The 21,505-nt window shown below is 65.0% G+C and overlaps 1 protein-coding gene across 2 annotated transcripts in view; it reads right to left on the bottom strand.

Moving 5' to 3' along the window:
• The window catches only part of zmp:0000000755 (phosphofurin acidic cluster sorting protein 1), a 335,491-nt gene that overhangs the window by 65,825 nt on the left and 248,161 nt on the right, over positions 1 to 21,505 (bottom strand). The window lies entirely within an intron of this gene.

Here is a 21,505-nt window from a genome sequence, read left to right as displayed (position 1 = left end):
CGGAGGGTCAGTGCTGAGGGAGTGGGCACTGTCGGAGGGTCAGTGCTGAGGGAGTGCCGCACTGTCGGAGGGTCAGTGCTGAGGGAGTGCTGCACTGTCGGAGGGTCAGTGCTGAGGGAGTGGGCACTGTCGGAGGGTCAGTGCTGAGGGAGACTGCACTGTCGGAGGGTCAGTGCTGACGGAGTGGGCACTGTCGGAGGTTCAGTGCTGAGCGAGCGGGCACTGTTGGAGGGTCAGTGCTGAGGGAGCGGGCACTGTCGGAGGGTCAGTGCTGAGGGAGCGCCACACTGTTGGAGGGTCAGTGCTGAGTGAGCGCCGCACTGTCGGAGGGTCAGTGCTGAGGGAGCGCCGCACTGTCGGAGGGTCAGTGCTGAGGGAGTGCCGCACTGTCGGAGGGTCAGTATTGAGGGAGTGGGCACTGTCAAAGGGTCAGTGCTGAGGGAGCGGGCACTGTCGGAGGGTCAGTGCTGAGGGAGCGCCACACTGTTGGAGGGTCAGTGCTGAGTGAGCACCGCACTGTCGGAGGGTCAGTGCTGAGGGAGCGCCACACTGTTGGAGGGTCAGTGCTGAGTGAGCGCCGCACTGTCGGAGGGTCAGTGCTGAGGGAGCGCCGCACTGTCGGAGGGTCAGTGCTGAGGGAGTGCCGCACTGTCGGAGGGTCAGTATTGAGGGAGTGGGCACTGTCAAAAGGTCAGTGCTGAGGGAGCGGGCACTGTCGGAGGGTCAGTGCTGAGGGAGTGGGCACTGTCGGAGGGTCAGTGCTGAGGGAGCGCTGCACTGTCGGAGGGTCAGTGCTGAGGGAGCACCGCACTGTCAGAGGGTCAGTCCTGAGGGAGCGGGCACTGTCGGAGGGTCAGTGCTGAGGGAGCACCGCACTGTCGGAGGGTCAGTGCTGAGGGAGTACTGCACTGTCGGAGGGTCAGTGCTGAGGGAGTGGGCACTGTCGGAGGGTCAGTGCTGAGGGAGCGGGCACTGTTGGAGGGTCAGTGCTGAGAGAGTGGGCACTGTCGGAGGGTCAGTGCTGAGAGAGTGGGCACTGTCGGAGGGTCAGTGCTGAGGGAGACCCGCACTGTCGAAGGGTCTGTGCTGAGGGAACGGGCACTGTCGGAGGGTCAGTGCTGAGGGAGTGGGCACATTCGGAGGGTCAGTGCTGAGGGAGTGGGCACTGTCGGAGGGTCAGTGCTGAGGGAGACCTCACTGTCGAAGGGTCAAAGCTGAGGGAGTGTCGCACTGTCGGAGGGTCAGTGGTGAGTGGGTGCCGCACTGTCGGAGGGTCAGTATTGAGGGAGTGGGCACTGTCAGAGGGTCAGTGCTGAGGGAGTGGGCACTGTCGGAGGGTCAGTGCTGAGGGAGTGTCGCACTGTCGGAGGGTCAGTGCTGAGGGAGTGCGCACTGTCGGAGGGTCAGAGCTGAGGGAGTGCTGCACTGTCGGAGGGTCAGTGCTGAGGGAGCGGGCACTGTCGGAGGGTCAGTGCTGAGGGAGCGGGCACTGTCCGAGGGTCAGTGCTGAGGGAGCGGGCACTGTCGGAGGGTCAGTGCTGAGGGAGTGGGCACTGTCGGAGGGTCAGTGCTGAGGGAGCGGGCACTGTTGGAGTGTCAGTGCTGAGGGAGCGCCGCACTGTCGGAGGTTCAGTGCTGAGGGAGTGCGCACTGTCGGAGGGTCAGAGCTGAGGGAGTGCTGCACTGTCGGAGGGTCAGTGCTGAGGGAGTGGGCACTGTCGGAGGGTCAGTGCTGAGGGAGACCGCACTGTCGGAGGGTCAGTGCTGAGGGAGCGGGCACTGTCGGAGGGTCAGTGCTGAGGGAGCGGGCACTGTCGGAGGGTCAGTGCTGAGGGAGCGCCGCACTGTCGGAGGGTCAGTGCTGAGGGAGTGCCGCACTGTCGGAGGGTCAGTGCTGAGGGAGTGCTGCACTGTCGGAGGGTCAGTGCTGAGGGAGTGGGCACTGTCGGAGGGTCAGTGCTGAGGGAGACCGCACTGTCGGAGGGTCAGTGCTGAGGGAGTGGGCACTGTCGGAGGGTCAGTGCTGAGGGAGCGGGCACTGTCGGAGGGTCAGTGCTGAGGGAGTGGGCACTGTCGGAGGGTCAGTGCTGAGGGAGCACCGCATTGTCAGAGGGTCAGTGCTGAGGGAGCGCTGCACTGTCGGAGGGTCAGTGCTGAGGGAGCACCGCGCTGTCGGAGGGTCAGTACTGAGGGAGCGGGCACTGTCGGAGGGTTAGTGCTGAGGTAGCACCGCACTGTCGGACGGTCAGTATTGAGGGAGTGGGCACTGTGGGAGGGTCTGTGCTGACGGAGCACCGCACTGTCGGAGGGTCAGTGCTGAGGGAGCGCCGCACTGTCGGAGGGTCAGTGCTGAGGGAGTGACGCACTGTTGGGGGGTCATTATTGAGGGAGTGGGCACTGTCAAAGGGTCAATGCTGAGGGAGCGCCGCTGTGTCGGAGGGTCAGTATTGAGGGAGTGGGCACTGTCAGAGGGTCAGTGCTGAGGGAGTGGGCACTGTCGGAGGGTCAGTGCTGAGGGAGTGCCGCACTGTCGGAGGGTCAGTGCTGAGGGAGTGGGCACTGTCGGAGGGTCAGTGCTGAGGGAGTGGGCACAGTTGGAGGGTCAGTGCTGAGGGAGTGGGCACTGTCGGAGGGTCAGTGCTGAGGGAGACCGCACTGTCGGAGGGTCTGTGCTGAGGGAGCACCACACTGTCGGAGGGTCAGTGCTGAGGGAGTGGGCACTGTCGGAGGGTCAGTGCTGAGGGAGTGGGCACTGTCAAAGGGTCAATGCTGAGGGAGCGCCGCTGTGTCGGAGGGTCAGTATTGAGGGAGTGGGCACTGTCAGAGGGTCAGTGCTGAGGGAGTGGGCACTGTCGGAGGGTCAGTGCTGAGGGAGTGGGCACTGTCGGAGGGTCAGTGCTGAGGGAGCGCCGCACTGTCGGAGGGTCAGTGCTGAGGGAGTGGGCACTGTTGGAGGGTCAGTGCTGAGGGAGAGGGCACTGTTGGAGTGTCAGTGCTGAGGGAGCGCCGCACTGTCGGAAGGTCAGTGCTGAGGGAGTGCTGCACTGTCGGAGGGTCAGTGCTGAGGGAGTGGGCACTGTCCGAGGGTCAGTGCTGAGGGAGCGCGCACTGTCGGAGGGTCAGTGCTGAGGGAGTGGGCACTGTCGGAGGGTCAGTGCTGAGGGAGTGCCGCACTGTCGGAGGGTCAGTGCTGAGGGAGTGCTGCACTGTCGGAGGGTCAGTGCTGAGGGAGTGGGCACTGTCGGAGGGTCAGTGCTGAGGGAGACCGCACTGTCGGAGGGTCAGTGCTGAGGGAGTGGGCACTGTCGGAGGTTCAGTGCTGAGCGAGCGGGCACTGTTGGAGGGTCAGTGCTGAGGGAGCGGGCACTGTCGGAGGGTCAGTGCTGAGGGAGCGCCACACTGTTGGAGGGTCAGTGCTGAGTGAGCACCGCACTGTCGGAGGGTCAGTGCTGAGGGAGCGCCACACTGTTGGAGGGTCAGTGCTGAGTGAGCGCCGCACTGTCGGAGGGTCAGTGCTGAGGGAGCGCCGCACTGTCGGAGGGTCAGTGCTGAGGGAGTGCCGCACTGTCGGAGGGTCAGTATTGAGGGAGTGGGCACTGTCAAAGGGTCAGTGCTGAGGGAGTGGGCACTGTCGGAGGGTCAGTGCTGAGGGAGCACCGCATTGTCAGAGGGTCAGTGCTGAGGGAGCGCTGCACTGTCGGAGGGTCAGTGCTGAGGGAGCACCGCACTGTCAGAGGGTCAGTCCTGAGGGAGCGGGCACTGTCGGAGGGTCAGTGCTGAGGGAGCACCGCACTGTCGGAGGGTCAGTGCTGAGGGAGTACTGCACTGTCGGAGGGTCAGTGCTGAGGGAGTGGGCACTGTCGGAGGGTCAGTGCTGAGGGAGCGGGCACTGTCGGAGGGTCAGTGCTAAGGGAGCAGGCACTGTTGGAGGGTCAGTGCTAAGGGAGCAGGCACTGTTGGAGGGTCAGTGCTGAGAGAGTGGGCACTGTCGGAGGGTCAGTGCTGAGGGAGACCCGCACTGTCGAAGGGTCTGTGCTGAGGGAACGGGCACTGTCGGAGGGTCAGTGCTGAGGGAATGGGCACATTCGGAGGGTCAGTGCTGAGGGAGTGGGCACTGTCGGAGGGTCAGTGCTGAGGGAGACCTCACTGTCGAAGGGTCAAAGCTGAGGGAGTGTCGCACTGTCGGAGGGTCAGTGGTGAGTGGGTGCCGCACTGTCGGAGGGTCAGTATTGAGGGAGTGGGCACTGTCAGAGGGTCAGTGCTGAGGGAGTGGGCACTGTTGGAGGGTCAGTGCTGAGTGAGCACCGCACTGTCGGAGGGTCAGTGCTGAGGGAGCGGGCACTGTTGGAGTGTCAGTGCTGAGGGAGCGCCGCACTGTCGGAGGGTCAGTGCTGAGGGAGTGCGCACTGTCGGAGGGTCAGAGCTGAGGGAGTGCTACACTGTCGGAGGGTCAGTGCTGAGGGAGTGGGCACTGTCGGAGGGTCAGTGCTGAGGGAGACCGCACTGTCGGAGGGTGAGTGCTGAGGGAGCGGGCACTGTCGGAGGGTCAGTGCTGAGGGAGCGGGCACTGTCGGAGGGTCAGTGCTGAGGGAGCGCCGCACTGTCGGAGGGTCAGTGCTGAGGGAGTGCCGCACTGTCGGAGGGTCAGTGCTGAGGGAGTGCTGCACTGTCGGAGGGTCAGTGCTGAGGGAGTGGGCACTGTCGGAGGGTCAGTGCTGAGGGAGACCGCACTGTCGGAGGGTCAGTGCTGAGGGAGTGGGCACTGTCGGAGGGTCAGTGCTGAGGGAGCGGGCACTGTCGGAGGGTCAGTGCTGAGGGAGTGGGCACTGTCGGAGGGTCAGTGCTGAGGGAGCACCGCATTGTCAGAGGGTCAGTGCTGAGGGAGCGCTGCACTGTCGGAGGGTCAGTGCTGAGGGAGCACCGCATTGAGGGTCAGTGCTGAGGGAGCACCGCACTGTCAGATGGTCAGTCCTGAGGGAGCGGGCACTGTCGGAGGGTCAGTGCTGAGGGAGTGGGCACTGTTGGAGGGTCAGTGCTGAGGGAGCGGGCACTGTTGGAGGGTCAGTGCTGAGGGAGCACCGCACTGTCGGAGGGTCAGTGTTGAGGGAGTGCCGCACTGTCGGAGGGTCAGTGCTGAGGGAGTGCTGCACTGTCGGAGGGTCAGTGCTGAGGGAGTGGGCACTGTCGGAGGGTCAGTGCTGAGGGAGCGCCGCACTGTCGGAGGGTCAGTGCTGAGGGAGTGCGCACTGTCGGAGGGTCAGAGCTGAGGGAGTGCTGCACTGTCGGAGGGTCAGTGCTGAGGGAGTGGGCACTGTCGGAGGGTCAGTGCTGAGGGAGACCGCACTGTCGGAGGGTCAGTGCTGAGGGAGCACCACACTGTCGGAGGGTCAGTGCTGAGGGAGTGCCGCACTGTCGGAGGGTCAGTGCTGAGGGAGTGCTGCACTGTCGGAGGGTCAGTGCTGAGGGAGTGGGCGCTGTCGGAGGGTCAGTGCTAAGGGAGCAGGCACTGTTGGAGGGTCAGTGCTGAGAGAGTGGGCACTGTCGGAGGGACAGTGCTGAGGGAGACCCGCACTGTCGAAGGGTCTGTGCTGAGGGAACGGGCACTGTCGGAGGGTCAGTGCTGAGGGAGTGGGCACTGTCGGAGGGTCAGTGCTGAGGGAGTGCCGCACTGTTGGAGGGTCAGTGCTGAGGGAGACCGCACTGTCGGAGGGTCAGTGCTGAGGGAGTGGGCACTGTCGGAGGGTCAGTGCTGAGGGAGACCGCACTGTCGGAGGGTCAGTGCTGAGGGAGCGGGCACTGTCGGAGGGTCAGTGCTGAGGGAGTGGGCACTGTCGGAGGGTAGGTGCTGAGGGAGTGCCGCACTGTCGGAGGGTCAGTGCTGAGGGAGTGCTGCACTGTCGGAGGGTCAGTGCTGAGGGAGTGGGCACTGTCGGAGGGTCAGTGCTGAGGGAGACCGCACTGTCGGAGGGTCAGTGCTGAGGGAGCGTCGCACTGTCGGAGGGTCAGTGCTGAGGGAGCGGGCACTGTCGGAGGGTCAGTGCTGAGGGTGCGGGCGCTGTCGGAGGGTCAGTGCTGAGGGAGCAGGCACTGTCGGAGGGTCAGTGCTGAGGGAGTGGGCACTGTCGGAGGGTCAGTGCTGAGGGAGTGGGCACTGTCAGAGGGTCAGTGCTGAGGGAGCGCCGCACGGTCGGACGGTCAGTGCTGAGGGAGCACCGCACTGTCGGAGGGTCAGTGCTGAGGGAGTGGGCACTGTTGGGGGGTCAGTGCTGAGGGAGCGGGCACTGTTGGAGGGTCAGTGCTGAGGGAGCACCACACTGTCGGAGGGTCAGTGCTGAGGGAGTGCCGCACTGTCGGAGGGTCAGTGCTGAGGGAGTGCTGCACTGTCGGAGGGTCAGTGCTGAGGGAGTGGGCACTGTCGGAGGGTCAGTGCTGAGGGATCGAGCGCTGTCAGAGGGTCAGTGCTGAGGGAGTGGGCGCTGTCGGAGGGTCAGTGCTGAGGGAGTGGGCACTGTCAGAGGGTCTGTGCTGAGGGAGCGGGCACTGTCGGAGGGTCAGTGCTGAGGGAGCGGGCACTGTCGGAGGGTCAGTGCTGAGGGAGCGGGCACTGTCAGAGGGTCTGTGCTGAGGGAGCGGGCACTGTCGGAGGGTCAGTGCTGAGGGAGCGGGCACTGTCGGAGGGTCAGTGCTGAGGGCGCAGGCACTGTCGGAGGGTCTGTGCTGAGGGAGCGGGCACTGTCAGATGGTCTGTGCTGAGGGAGCGGGCACTGTCGGAGGGTCAGTGCTGAGGGAGCGGGCACTGTCGGAGGGTCAGTGCTGAGGGAGCGGGCACTGTCGGAGGGTCTGTGCTGAGGGAGCGGGCACTGTCGGAGGGTCAGTGCTGAGGGAGCGGGCACTGTTGGAGGGTCAGTGCTGAGGGAGCACTGCACTGTCGGAGGGTCAGTGTTGAGGGAGTGCCGCACTGTCGGAGGGTCAGTGCTGAGGGAGTGCTGCACTGTCGGAGGGTCAGTGCTGAGGGAGTGGGCACTGTCGGAGGGTCAGTGCTGAGGGAGCGCCGCACTGTCGGAGGGTCAGTGCTGAGGGAGTGCGCACTGTCGGAGGGTCAGAGCTGAGGGAGTGCTGCACTGTCGGAGGGTCAGTGCTGAGGGAGTGGGCACTGTCGGAGGGTCAGTGCTGAGGGAGACCGCACTGTCGGAGGGTCAGTGCTGAGGGAGCACCACACTGTCGGAGGGTCAGTGCTGAGGGAGTGCCGCACTGTCGGAGGGTCAGTGCTGAGGGAGTGCTGCACTGTCGGAGGGTCAGTGCTGAGGGAGTGGGCACTGTCGGAGGGTCAGTGCTGAGGGAGCGAGCGCTGTCAGAGGGTCAGTGCTGAGGGAGTGGGCGCTGTCGGAGGGTCAGTGCTAAGGGAGCAGGCACTGTTGGAGGGTCAGTGCTGAGAGAGTGGGCACTGTCGGAGGGACAGTGCTGAGGGAGACCCGCACTGTCGAAGGGTCTGTGCTGAGGGAACGGGCACTGTCGGAGGGTCAGTGCTGAGGGAGTGGGCACTGTCGGAGGGTCAGTGCTGAGGGAGTGCCGCACTGTTGGAGGGTCAGTGCTGAGGGAGACCGCACTGTCGGAGGGTCAGTGCTGAGGGAGTGGGCACTGTCGGAGGGTCAGTGCTGAGGGAGACCGCACTGTCGGAGGGTCAGTGCTGAGGGAGCGGGCACTGTCGGAGGGTCAGTGCTGAGGGAGTGGGCACTGTCGGAGGGTAGGTGCTGAGGGAGTGCCGCACTGTCGGAGGGTCAGTGCTGAGGGAGTGCTGCACTGTCGGAGGGTCAGTGCTGAGGGAGTGGGCACTGTCGGAGGGTCAGTGCTGAGGGAGACCGCACTGTCGGAGGGTCAGTGCTGAGGGAGCGTCGCACTGTCGGAGGGTCAGTGCTGAGGGAGCGGGCACTGTCGGAGGGTCAGTGCTGAGGGTGCGGGCGCTGTCGGAGGGTCAGTGCTGAGGGAGCAGGCACTGTCGGAGGGTCAGTGCTGAGGGAGTGGGCACTGTCGGAGGGTCAGTGCTGAGGGAGTGGGCACTGTCAGAGGGTCAGTGCTGAGGGAGCGCCGCACGGTCGGACGGTCAGTGCTGAGGGAGCACCGCACTGTCGGAGGGTCAGTGCTGAGGGAGTGGGCACTGTTGGGGGGTCAGTGCTGAGGGAGCGGGCACTGTTGGAGGGTCAGTGCTGAGGGAGCACCACACTGTCGGAGGGTCAGTGCTGAGGGAGTGCCGCACTGTCGGAGGGTCAGTGCTGAGGGAGTGCTGCACTGTCGGAGGGTCAGTGCTGAGGGAGTGGGCACTGTCGGAGGGTCAGTGCTGAGGGATCGAGCGCTGTCAGAGGGTCAGTGCTGAGGGAGTGGGCGCTGTCGGAGGGTCAGTGCTAAGGGAGCAGGCACTGTTGGAGGGTCAGTGCTGAGAGAGTGGGCACTGTCGGAGGGACAGTGCTGAGGGAGACCCGCACTGTCGAAGGGTCTGTGCTGAGGGAACGGGCACTGTCGGAGGGTCAGTGCTGAGGGAGTGGGCACAGTCGGAGGGTCAGTGCTGAGGGAGACCCGCACTGTCGAAGGGTCTGTGCTGAGGGAACGGGCACTGTCGGAGGGTCAGTGCTGAGGATGTGGGCACTGTCGAAGGGTCAAAGCTGAGGGGGTGTCGCACTGTCGGAGGGTCAGTGCTGAGGGGATGCTGCACTGTCGGAGGGTCAGTATTGAGGGAGTGGGCACTGTCAGAGGGTCAGTGCTGAGGGAGTGGGCACTGTCGGAGGGTCAGTGCTGAGGGATTGCCGTACTGTCGGAGGGTCAGTGCTGAGGGAGTGCTGCACTGTCGGAGGGTCAGTGCTGAGGGAGCACCCCACTGTCAGAGGATCAGTCCTGAGGGAGCGGGCACTGTCGGAGGGTCAGTGCTGAGGGAGTGCTGCACTGTCGGAGGGTCAGTGCTGAGGGAGCGGGCACTGTCAGAAGGTCAGTGCTGAGGGAGTGGGCAATGTCGGAGGGTCAGTGCTGAGGGAGTGCCGTACTGTCGGAGGGTCAGTGCTGAGGGATTGCCGTACTGTCGGAGGGTCAGTGCTGAGGGAGTGCTGCACTGTCGGAGGGTCAGTGCTGAGGGAGTGGGCACTGTCAGAGGGTCAGTGCTGAGGGAGCAGGCACTGTCGGAGGGTCAGTGCTGAGGGAGTGGGCACTGTCAGAGGGTCACTGCTGAGGGAGTGGGCACTGTCTGAGGGTCAGTGCTGAGGGAGTGCCGCACTGTCAGGTCAGTGCTGAGGGAGCGGGCACTGTCGGAGGGTCAGTGCTGAGGGATTGCCGTACTGTCGGAGGGTCAGTGCTGAGGGAGCGGGCACTGTCAGAGGGTCAGTGCTGAGGGAGTGGGCACTGTCGGAGGGTCAGTGCTGAGGGAGTGGGCACTGTCGGAGGGTCAGTGCTGAGGGATTGCCGTACTGTCGGAGGGTCAGTGCTGAGGGATTGCCGCACTGTCGGAGGGTCAGTGCTGAGGGAGTGGGCACTGTTCGAGGGTCAGTGCTGAGGGAGTGGGCACTGTCGGAGGGTCAGTGCTGAGGGAGTGTCGCACTGTCGGAGGGTCAGTGCTGAGGGAGTGCTGCACTGTCGGAGGGTCAGTGCTGAGGGAGTGCTGCACTGTCGGAGGGTCAGTGCTGAGGGAGTGGGCACTGTCGGAGGGTCAGTGCTGAGGGAGTGAGCACTGTGGGAGGGTCAGTGCTGAGGGAGTGGGCACTGTCCGAGGGTCAGTGCTGAGGGAGCAGGCACTGTCGGAGGGTCAGTGCTGAGGGAGCGGGCACTGTCGGAGGGTCAGTGCTGAGGGAGTGGGCACTGTCGGAGGGTCAGTGCTGAGGGAGTGCCGCACTGTTGGAGTGTCAGTGCTGAGGGAGTGGGCACTGTCAGAGGGTCAGTGCTGAGGGAGCGGGCACTGTCGGAGGGTCAGTGCTGAGGGAGTGCTGCACTGTCGGAGGGTCAGTGCTGAGGGAGTGGGCACTGTCAGAGGGTCAGTGCTGAGGGAGCAGGCACTGTCGGAGGGTCAGTGCTGAGGGAGTGGGCACTGTCAGAGGGTCACTGCTGAGGGAGTGGGCACTGTCTGAGGGTCAGTGCTGAGGGAGTGCCGCACTGTCAGGTCAGTGCTGAGGGAGCGGGCACTGTCGGAGGGTCAGTGCTGAGGGATTGCCGTACTGTCGGAGGGTCAGTGCTGAGGGAGCGGGCACTGTCAGAGGGTCAGTGCTGAGGGAGTGGGCACTGTCGGAGGGTCAGTGCTGAGGGAGTGGGCACTGTCGGAGGGTCAGTGCTGAGGGATTGCCGTACTGTCGGAGGGTCAGTGCTGAGGGATTGCCGCACTGTCGGAGGGTCAGTGCTGAGGGAGTGGGCACTGTTCGAGGGTCAGTGCTGAGGGAGTGGGCACTGTCGGAGGGTCAGTGCTGAGGGAGTGTCGCACTGTCGGAGGGTCAGTGCTGAGGGAGTGCTGCACTGTCGGAGGGTCAGTGCTGAGGGAGTGGGCACTGTCGGAGGGTCAGTGCTGAGGGAGTGAGCACTGTGGGAGGGTCAGTGCTGAGGGAGTGGGCACTGTCTGAGGGTCAGTGCTGAGGGAGCAGGCACTGTCGGAGGGTCAGTGCTGAGGGAGCGGGCACTGTCGGAGGGTCAGTGCTGAGGGAGTGGGCACTGTCGGAGGGTCAGTGCTGAGGGAGTGCCGCACTGTTGGAGGGTCAGTGCTGAGGGAGTGGGCACTGTCAGAGGGTCAGTGCTGAGGGAGCGGGCACTGTCGGAGGGTCAGTGCTGAGGGAGCGGGCACTGTCGGAGGGTCAGTGCTGAGGGAGCAGGCACTGTCAGAGGGTCTGTGCTGAGGGAGCGGGCACTGTCAGAGGGTCAGTGCTGAGGGAGCGGGCACTGTCGGAGGATCAGTGCTGAGGGAGCGGGCACTGTCGGAGGGTCTGTGCTGAGGGAGCGGGCACTGTCAGAGGGACAGTGCTGAGGGAGTGGACACTGTCGGAGGGTCAGTGCTGAGGGAGTGCTGCACTGTCGGAGGGTCAGTGTTGAGGGAGCGGGCACTGTCAGAAGGTCAGTGCTGAGGGAGTGGGCACTGTCGGAGGGTCAGTGCTGAGGGAGCGGGCACTGTCGGAGGGTCAGTGCTGAGGGAGCGGGCACTGTCGGAGGGTCAGTGCTGAGGGAGCGGGCACTGTCAGAGGGTCTGTGCTGAGGGAGCGGGCACTGTCGGAGGGTCAGTGCTGAGGGAGCGGGCACTGTCGGAGGGTCAGTGCTGAGGGCGCAGGCACTGTCGGAGGGTCAGTATTGAGGGAGTGGGCACTGTCAGAGGGTCAGTGCTGAGGGAGTGGGCACTGTCGGAGGGTCAGTGCTGAGGGATTGCCGTACTGTCGGAGGGTCAGTGCTGAGGGAGTGCTGCACTGTCGGAGGGTCAGTGCTGAGGGAGCACCCCACTGTCAGAGGATCAGTCCTGAGGGAGCGGGCACTGTTGGAGGGTCAGTGCTGAGGGAGTGCTGCACTGTCGGAGGGTCAGTGCTGAGGGAGCGGGCACTGTCAGAAGGTCAGTGCTGAGGGAGTGGGCACTGTCGGAGGGTCAGTGCTGAGGGAGTGCCGTACTGTCGGAGGGTCAGTGCTGAGGGATTGCCGTACTGTCGGAGGGTCAGTGCTGAGGGAGTGCTGCACTGTCGGAGGGTCAGTGCTGAGGGAGTGGGCACTGTCAGAGGGTCAGTGCTGAGGGAGCAGGCACTGTCGGAGGGTCAGTGCTGAGGGAGTGGGCACTGTCAGAGGGTCACTGCTGAGGGAGTGGGCACTGTCTGAGGGTCAGTGCTGAGGGAGTGCCGCACTGTCAGGTCAGTGCTGAGGGAGCGGGCACTGTCGGAGGGTCAGTGCTGAGGGATTGCCGTACTGTCGGAGGGTCAGTGCTGAGGGAGCGGGCACTGTCAGAGGGTCAGTGCTGAGGGAGTGGGCACTGTCGGAGGGTCAGTGCTGAGGGAGTGGGCACTGTCGGAGGGTCAGTGCTGAGGGATTGCCGTACTGTCGGAGGGTCAGTGCTGAGGGATTGCCGCACTGTCGGAGGGTCAGTGCTGAGGGAGTGGGCACTGTTCGAGGGTCAGTGCTGAGGGAGTGGGCACTGTCGGAGGGTCAGTGCTGAGGGAGTGTCGCACTGTCGGAGGGTCAGTGCTGAGGGAGTGCTGCACTGTCGGAGGGTCAGTGCTGAGGGAGTGCTGCACTGTCGGAGGGTCAGTGCTGAGGGAGTGGGCACTGTCGGAGGGTCAGTGCTGAGGGAGTGAGCACTGTGGGAGGGTCAGTGCTGAGGGAGTGGGCACTGTCCGAGGGTCAGTGCTGAGGGAGCAGGCACTGTCGGAGGGTCAGTGCTGAGGGAGCGGGCACTGTCGGAGGGTCAGTGCTGAGGGAGTGGGCACTGTCGGAGGGTCAGTGCTGAGGGAGTGCCGCACTGTTGGAGGGTCAGTGCTGAGGGAGTGGGCACTGTCAGAGGGTCAGTGCTGAGGGAGCGGGCACTGTCGGAGGGTCAGTGCTGAGGGAGTGCTGCACTGTCGGAGGGTCAGTGCTGAGGGAGTGGGCACTGTCAGAGGGTCAGTGCTGAGGGAGCAGGCACTGTCGGAGGGTCAGTGCTGAGGGAGTGGGCACTGTCAGAGGGTCACTGCTGAGGGAGTGGGCACTGTCTGAGGGTCAGTGCTGAGGGAGTGCCGCACTGTCAGGTCAGTGCTGAGGGAGCGGGCACTGTCGGAGGGTCAGTGCTGAGGGATTGCCGTACTGTCGGAGGGTCAGTGCTGAGGGAGCGGGCACTGTCAGAGGGTCAGTGCTGAGGGAGTGGGCACTGTCGGAGGGTCAGTGCTGAGGGAGTGGGCACTGTCGGAGGGTCAGTGCTGAGGGATTGCCGTGCTGTCGGAGGGTCAGTGCTGAGGGATTGCCGCACTGTCGGAGGGTCAGTGCTGAGGGAGTGGGCACTGTTCGAGGGTCAGTGCTGAGGGAGTGGGCACTGTCGGAGGGTCAGTGCTGAGGGAGTGTCGCACTGTCGGAGGGTCAGTGCTGAGGGAGTGCTGCACTGTCGGAGGGTCAGTGCTGAGGGAGTGGGCACTGTCGGAGGGTCAGTGCTGAGGGAGTGAGCACTGTGGGAGGGTCAGTGCTGAGGGAGTGGGCACTGTCCGAGGGTCAGTGCTGAGGGAGCAGGCACTGTCGGAGGGTCAGTGCTGAGGGAGCGGGCACTGTCGGAGGGTCAGTGCTGAGGGAGTGGGCACTGTCGGAGGGTCAGTGCTGAGGGAGTGCCGCACTGTTGGAGGGTCAGTGCTGAGGGAGTGGGCACTGTCAGAGGGTCAGTGCTGAGGGAGCGGGCACTGTCGGAGGGTCAGTGCTGAGGGAGCGGGCACTGTCGGAGGGTCAGTGCTGAGGGAGCGGGCACTGTCGGAGGGTCAGTGCTGAGGGAGCAGGCACTGTCAGAGGGTCTGTGCTGAGGGAGCGGGCACTGTCGGAGGGTCAGCGCTGAGGGAGCGGGCGCTGTCGGAGGGTCAGTGCTGAGGGAGCGGGCACTGTCGGAGGATCAGTGCTGAGGGAGCGGGCACTGTCGGAGGGTCTGTGCTGAGGGAGCGGGCACTGTCGGAGGATCAGTGCTGAGGGAGCGGGCACTGTCGGAGGGTCTGTGCTGAGGGAGCGGGCACTGTCAGAGGGACAGTGCTGAGGGAGTGGACACTGTCGGAGGGTCAGTGCTGAGGGAGTGCTGCACTGTCGGAGGGTCAGTGTTGAGGGAGCGGGCACTGTCAGAAGGTCAGTGCTGAGGGAGTGGGCACTGTCGGAGGGTCAGTGCTGAGGGAGTGCCGTACTGTCGGAGGGTCAGTGCTGAGGGATTGCCGTACTGTTGGAGGGTCAGTGCTGAGGGAGTGCTGCACTGTCGGAGGGTCAGTGCTGAGGGAGTCGGCACTGTCAGAGGGTCAGTGCTGAGGGACTGGGCACTGTCGGAGGGTCAGTGCTGAGGGAGTGGGCACTGTCGGAGGGTCAGTGCTGAGGGAGGGGGCACTGTCGGAGGGTCACTGCTGAGGGAGTGGGCACTGTCGGAGGGTCAGTGCTGAGGGAGTGGGCACTGTCTGACGGTCAGTGCTGAGGGAGTGCCGCACTGTCAGAAGGTCAGTGCTGAGGGAGCGGGCACTGTCGGAGGGTCAGTGCTGAGGGATTGCCGTACTGTCGGAGGGTCAGTGCTGAGGGAGCGGGCACTGTCGGAGGGTCAGTGCTGAGGGATTGCCGTACTGTCGGAGAGTCAGTGCTGAGGGAGTGGGCACTGTCGGAAGGTCAGTGCTGAGGGATTGCCGTACTGTCGGAGGGTCAGTGCTGAGGGAGCGCCGCACTGTCGGACGGTCAGTGCTGAGGGAGTGGGCACTGTTGGAGGGTCAGTGCTGAGGGAGCGGGCACTGTCGGAGGGTCTGTGCTGAGGGAGCGGTCACTGTCGGAGGGTCAGTGCTGAGGGAGCGGGCACTGTCGGAGGTTCAGTGCTGAGGGAGTGGGCACTGTCGGTGGGTCAGTGCTGAGGGAGCGGGCACTGTCAGAGGGTCTGTGCTGAGGGAGCGGGCACTGTCGGAGGGTCAGTGCTGAGGGAGCGGGCACTGTCGGAGGGTCTGTGCTGAGGGAGCGGGCAATGTCGGAGGGTCAGTGCTGAGGGAGTGGGCACTGTCGGAGGGTCAGTGCTGAGGGAGTGGTTACTGTCGGAAGGTCAGTGCTGAGGGAGGGGGCACTGTCGGAGGGTCAGTGCTGAGGGAGTGGGCACTGTCTGAGGGTCAGTGCTGAGGGAGTGCCGCACTGTCAGAAGGTCAGTGCTGAGGGAGCGGGTACTGTCGGAGGGTCAGTGCTCAGGGAGTGGGCACTGTCGGAGGGTCAGTGCTGAGGGAGTGCCGTACTGTCGGAGGGTCAGTGCTGAGGGATTGCCGTACTGTCGGAGGGTCAGTGCTGAGGGAGCGGGCACTGTCAGATGGTCAGTGCTGAGGGAGTGGGCAGTGTTGGAGGGTCAGTGCTGAGGGTGCGGGCACTGTTGGAGTGTCAGTGCTGAGGGAGCGCCGCACTGTCGGAGGGTCAGTGCTGAGGGAGGTGGCACTGTCGGAGGGTCAGTGCTGAGGGAGGGGGCACTGTCGGAGGGTCAGTGCTGAGGGAGCGGGCACTGTCGGAGGGTCAGTGCTGAGGGAGTGCTGCACTGTCGGAGGGTCAGTGCTGAGGGAGTGCTGCACTGTCGGAGGGTCAGTGCTGAGGGAGTGGGCACTGTCGGAGGGTCAGTGCTGAGGGAGTGAGCACTGTCCGAGGGTCAGTGCTGAGGGAGCGGGCACTGTTGGTGGGTCAGTGCTGAGGGAGCGGGCACTGTCGGAGGGTCAGTGCTGAGGGAGTGGGCACTGTCGGAGGGTCAGTGCTGAGGGAGTGCCGCACTGTCGGAGGGTCAGTGCTGAGGGAGCGGGCACTGTCGGAGGGTCAGTGCTGAGGGAGTGGGCACTGTCGGAGGGTCAGTGCTGAGGGAGTGCCGCACTGTCGGAGGGTCAGTGCTGAGGGAGTGGGCACTGTCAGAGGGTCTGTGCTGAGGGAGCGGGCACTGTCGGAGGGTCAGTGCTGAGGGAGCGGGCACTGTCGGAGGGTCAGTGCTGAGGGAGCGGGCACTGTCAGAGGGTCTGTGCTGAGGGAGCGGGCACTGTCGGAGGGTCAGTGCTGAGGGAGCGGGCACTGTCGGAGGGTCAGTGCTGAGGGCGCAGGCACTGTCGGAGGGTCTGTGCTGAGGGAGCGGGCACTGTCAGAGGGTCTGTGCTGAGGGAGCGGGCACTGTCGGAGGGTCAGTGCTGAGGGAGCGGGCACTGTCGGAGGGTCAGTGCTGAGGGAGCGGGCACTGTCGGAGGGTCTGTGCTGAGGGAGCGGGCACTGTCGGAGGGTCAGTGCTGAGGGAGCGGGCACTGTCGGAGGGTCAGTGCTGAGGGAGCGGGCACTGTCGGAGGGTCAGTGCTGAGGGAGCGGGCACTGTCGGAGGGTCAGTGCTGAGGGAGCGGGCACTGTCGGAGGGTCAGTGCTGAGGGAGGGGGCACTGTCGGAGGGTCAGTGCTGAGGGAGTTGGCACTGTCGGAGGGTCAGTGCTGAGGGAGTGGGCACTGTCTGAGGGTCAGTGCTGAGGGAGTGCCGCACTGTCAGAAGGTCAGTTCTGAGGGAGCGGGCACTGTCGGCGGGTCAGTGCTGAGGGAGTGGGCACTCTCGGAGGGTCAGAGCTGAGGGAGTGGGCACTGTCTGAGGGTCAGTGCTGAGGGAGTGGGCACTGTCGGAGGGTCAGTGCTGAGGGAGTGGGCACTGTCAGAGGGTCAGTGCTGAGGGAGTGGGCACTGTCGGAGGGTCAGTGCTGAGGGAGTGGGCACTGTCTCAGGGTCAGTGCTGAGGGAGCGGGCACTGTCGGAGGGTCAGTGCTGAGGGAGTGGGCACTGTCGGAGGGTCAGTGCTGAGGGAGTGGGCACTGTCGGAGGGTCAGTGCTGAGGGATTGCCGTACTGTCGGAGGGTCAGTGCTGAGGGAGCACCGCACTGTCGGAGGGTCAGTGCTGAGGGAGTGGGCACTGTTGGAGGGTCAGTGCTGAGGGAGCGGGCACTGTTGGAGTGTCAGTGCTGAGGGAGCGCCGCACTGTCGGAGGGTCAGTGCTGAGGGAGTGCTGCACTGTCGGATGGTCAGTGCTGAGGGAGTGCTGCACTGTCGGAGGGTCAGTGCTGAGGGAGTGGGCACTGTCGGAGGGTCAGTGCTGAGGGAGTGGCCACTGTCGGAGGGTCAGTGCTGAGGGAGTGGGCACTGTCCGAGGGTCAGTGCTGAGGGAGCGGGCACTGTCGGAGGGTCAGTGCTGAGGGAGCGGGCACTGTCGGAGGGTCAGTGCTGAGGGAGTGGGCACTGTCGGAGGGTCAGTGCTGAGGGAGTGCCGCACTGTCAGAAGGTCAGTGCTGAGGGAGCGGGTACTGTCGGAGGGTCAGTGCTCAGGGAGTGGGCACTGTCGGAGGGTCAGTGCTGAGGGAGTGCCGTACTGTCGGAGGGTCAGTGCTGAGGGATTGCCGTACTGTCGGAGGGTCAGTGCTGAGGGAGCGGGCACTGTCAGATGGTCAGTGCTGAGGGAGTGGGCAGTGTTGGAGGGTCAGTGCTGAGGGTGCGGGCACTGTTGGAGTGTCAGTGCTGAGGGAGCGCCGCACTGTCGGAGGGTCAGTGCTGAGGGAGGTGGCACTGTCGGAGGGTCAGTGCTGAGGGAGGGGGCACTGTCGGAGGGTCAGTGCTGAGGGAGCGGGCACTGTCGGAGGGTCAGTGCTGAGGGAGTGCTGCACTGTCGGAGGGTCAGTGCTGAGGGAGTGCTGCACTGTCGGAGGGTCAGTGCTGAGGGAGTGGGCACTGTCGGAGGGTCAGTGCTGAGGGAGTGAGCACTGTCCGAGGGTCAGTGCTGAGGGAGCGGGCACTGTTGGTGGGTCAGTGCTGAGGGAGCGGGCACTGTCGGAGGGTCAGTGCTGAGGGAGTGGGCACTGTCGGAGGGTCAGTGCTGAGGGAGTGCCGCACTGTCGGAGGGTCAGCGCTGAGGGAGCGGGCACTGTCGGAGGGTCAGTGCTGAGGGAGTGGGCACTGTCGGAGGGTCAGTGCTGAGGGAGTGCCGCACTGTCGGAGGGTCAGTGCTGAGGGAGTGGGCACTGTCAGAGGGTCTGTGCTGAGGGAGCGGGCACTGTCGGAGGGTCAGTGCTGAGGGAGCGGGCACTGTCGGAGGGTCAGTGCTGAGGGAGCGGGCACTGTCAGAGGGTCTGTGCTGAGGGAGCGGGCACTGTCGGAGGGTCAGTGCTGAGGGAGCGGGCACTGTCGGAGGGTCAGTGCTGAGGGCGCAGGCACTGTCGGAGGGTCTGTGCTGAGGGAGCGGGCACTGTCAGAGGGTCTGTGCTGAGGGAGCGGGCACTGTCGGAGGGTCAGTGCTGAGGGAGCGGGCACTGTCGGAGGGTCAGTGCTGAGGGAGCGGGCACTGTCGGAGGGTCTGTGCTGAGGGAGCGGGCACTGTCGGAGGGTCAGTGCTGAGGGAGCGGGCACTGTCGGAGGGTCAGTGCTGAGGGAGCGGGCACTGTCGGAGGGTCAGTGCTGAGGGAGCGGGCACTGTCGGAGGGTCAGTGCTGAGGGAGCGGGCACTGTCGGAGGGTCAGTGCTGAGGGAGGGGGCACTGTCGGAGGGTCAGTGCTGAGGGAGTCGGCACTGTCGGAGGGTCAGTGCTGAGGGAGTGGGCACTGTCTGAGGGTCAGTGCTGAGGGAGTGCCGCACTGTCAGAAGGTCAGTTCTGAGGGAGCGGGCACTGTCGGCGGGTCAGTGCTGAGGGAGTGGGCACTCTCGGAGGGTCAGAGCTGAGGGAGTGGGCACTGTCTGAGGGTCAGTGCTGAGGGAGTGGGCACTGTCGGAGGGTCAGTGCTGAGGGAGTGGGCACTGTCAGAGGGTCAGTGCTGAGGGAGTGGGCACTGTCGGAGGGTCAGTGCTGAGGGAGTGGGCACTGTCTCAGGGTCAGTGCTGAGGGAGCGGGCACTGTCGGAGGGTCAGTGCTGAGGGAGTGGGCACTGTCGGAGGGTCAGTGCTGAGGGAGTGGGCACTGTCGGAGGGTCAGTGCTGAGGGATTGCCGTACTGTCGGAGGGTCAGTGCTGAGGGAGCACCGCACTGTCGGAGGGTCAGTGCTGAGGGAGTGGGCACTGTTGGAGGGTCAGTGCTGAGGGAGCGGGCACTGTTGGAGTGTCAGTGCTGAGGGAGCGCCGCACCGTCGGAGGGTCAGTGCTGAGGGAGTGCTGCACTGTCGGATGGTCAGTGCTGAGGGAGTGCTGCACTGTCGGAGGGTCAGTGCTGAGGGAGTGGGCACTGTCGGAGGGTCAGTGCTGAGGGAGTGGCCACTGTCGGAGGGTCAGTGCTGAGGGAGTGGGCACTGTCCGAGGGTCAGTGCTGAGGGAGCGGGCACTGTCGGAGGGTCAGTGCTGAGGGAGCGGGCACTGTCGGAGGGTCAGTGCTGAGGGAGTGGGCACTGTCGGAGGGTCAGTGCTGAGGGAGTGCCGCACTGTCGGAGGGTCAGTGCTGAGGGAGCGGGCACTGTCAGAGGGTCTGTGCTGAGTGAGCGGTCACTGTCGGAGGGTCAGTGCTGAGGGAGCGGGCACTGTCGGAGGGTCAGTGCTGAGGGAGCGAGCACTGTCGGAGGGTCAGTGCTGAGGGAGTGGGCACTGTCGGAGGGTCAGTGCTGAGGGAGCGGGCACTGTCAGAGGGTCTGTGCTGAGGGAGCGGGCACTGTCGGAGGGTCAGTGCTGAGGGAGCGGGCACTGTCGGAGGGTCAGTGCTGAGGGAGTGGGCACTGTCGGAGGGTTGTGCTGAGGGAGCGGGCACTGTCGGAGGGTCAGTGCTGAGGGAGTGGGCACTGTCGGAGGGTCAGTGCTGAGGGAGTGGTTACTGTCGGAAGGTCAGTGCTGAGGGAGGGGGCACTGTCGGAGGGTCAGTGCTGAGGGAGTGGGCACTGTCTGAGGGTCAGTGCTGAGGGAGTGCCGCACTGTCAGAAGGTCAGTGCTGAGGGAGCGGGTACTGTCGGAGGGTCAGTGCTCAGGGAGTGGGCACTGTCGGAGGTTCAGTGCTGAGGGAGTGCCGGACTGTCGGAGGTTCAGTGCTGAGGGATTGCCGTACTGTCGGAGGGTCAGTGCTGAGGGAGTGCTGCACTGTCGGAGGGTCAGTGCTGAGGGAGTGGGCACTGTCAGAGGGTCAGTGCTGAGGGAGTGGGCACTGTCGGAGGGTCAGTGCTGAGGGAGTGGGCACTGTCGGAGGGTCAGTGCTGAGGGAGTGGGCACTGTTGGAGGGTCAGTTCTGAGGGAGGGGGCACTGTCGGAGGGTCACTGCTGAGGGAGTGGGCACTGTCGGAGGGTCAGTGCTGAGGGAGTGGGCACTGTCTGAGGGTCAGTGCTGAGGGAGTGCCGCACTGTCAGAAGGTCAGTGCTGAGGGAGCGGGCACTGTCGGAGGGTCAGTGCTGAGGGATTGCCGTACTGTCGGAGGGTCAGTGCTGAGGGAGCGGGCACTGTCAGATGGTCAGTGCTGAGGGAGTGGGCACTCTCGGAGGGTCAGTGCTGAGGGAGTGGGCACTGTCGGAGGGTCAGTGCTGAGGGATTGCCGTACTGTCGGAGGGTCAGAGCTGAGGGAGCGCCGCACTGTCGGAGGGTCAGTGCTGAGGGAGTGGGCACTGTTGGAGGGTCAGTGCTGAGGGAGCGGGCACTGTTGGAGTGTCAGTGCTGAGGGAGCGCCGCACTGTCGGAGGGTCAGTGCTGAGGGAGGGGGCACTGTCGGAGGGTCAGTGCTGAGGGAGGGGGCACCTTCGGAGGGTCAGTGCTGAGGGAGCGGGCACTGTCGGAGGGTCAGTGCTGAGGGAGTGCTGCACTGTCGGAGGGTCAGTGCTGAGGGAGTGCTGCACTGTCGGAGGGTCAGTGCTGAGGGAGTGGGCACTGTCGGAGGGTCAGTGCTGAGGGAGTGAGCACTGTCGGAGGGTCAGTGCTGAGGGAGTGGGCACTGTCCGAGGGTCAGTGCTGAGGGAGCGGGCACTGTTGGAGGGTCAGTGCTGAGGGAGTGGGCACTGTCGGAGGGTCAGTGCTGAGGGAGCGGGCACTGTCGGAGGGTCTGTGCTGAGGGAGCGGGCACTGTCAGAGGGTCTGTGCTGAGGGAGCGGGCACTGTCGGAGGGTCTGTGCTGAGGGAGCGGGCACTGTCGGAGGGTCTGTGCTGAGGGAGCGGGCACTGTCGGAGGGTCAGTGCTGAGGGACCGGGCACTGTCGGAGGGTCAGTGCTGAGGGAGCGGGCACTGTCGGAGGGTCAGTGCTGAGGGAGCGGGCACTGTCGGAGGGTCAGTGCTGAGGGAGCGGGCACTGTCGGAGGGTCAGTGCTGAGGGAGGGGGCACTGTCGGAGGGTCAGTGCTGAGGGAGTGGGCACTGTCGGAGGGTCAGTGCTGAGGGAGTGGGCACTGTCTGAGGGTCAGTGCTGAGGGAGTGCCGCACTGTCAGAGGGTCAGTTCTGAGGGAGCGGGCACTGTCGGAGCGTCAGTGCTGAGGGAGTGGGCACTGTCGGAGGGTCAGTGCTGAGGGAGTGGGCACTGTCTGAGGGTCAGTGCTGAGGGAGTGCTGCACTGTCGGAGGGTCAGTGCTGAGGGAGTGGGCACTGTCGGAGGGTCAGTGCTGAGGGATCGAGCGCTGTCAGAGGGTCAGTGCTGAGGGAGTGGGCGCTGTCGGAGGGTCAGTGCTAAGGGAGCAGGCACTGCTGGAGGGTCAGTGCTGAGAGAGTGGGCACTGTCGGAGGGACAGTGCTGAGGGAGACCCGCACTGTCGAAGGGTCTGTGCTGAGGGAACGGGCACTGTCGGAGGGTCAGTGCTGAGGGAGTGGGCACAGTCGGAGGGTCAGTGCTGAGGGAGACCCGCACTGTCGAAGGGTCTGTGCTGAGGGAACGGGCACTGTCGGAGGGTCAGTGCTGAGGATGTGGGCACTGTCGAA

Source organism: Stegostoma tigrinum, chromosome 4, assembly GCF_030684315.1.
Source record: "Stegostoma tigrinum isolate sSteTig4 chromosome 4, sSteTig4.hap1, whole genome shotgun sequence".
NCBI lineage: Eukaryota > Metazoa > Chordata > Chondrichthyes > Orectolobiformes > Stegostomatidae > Stegostoma > Stegostoma tigrinum.
Note: the sequence above shows the minus strand (reverse complement) of the source record. Positions and strands in the feature narration are given on the sequence as shown.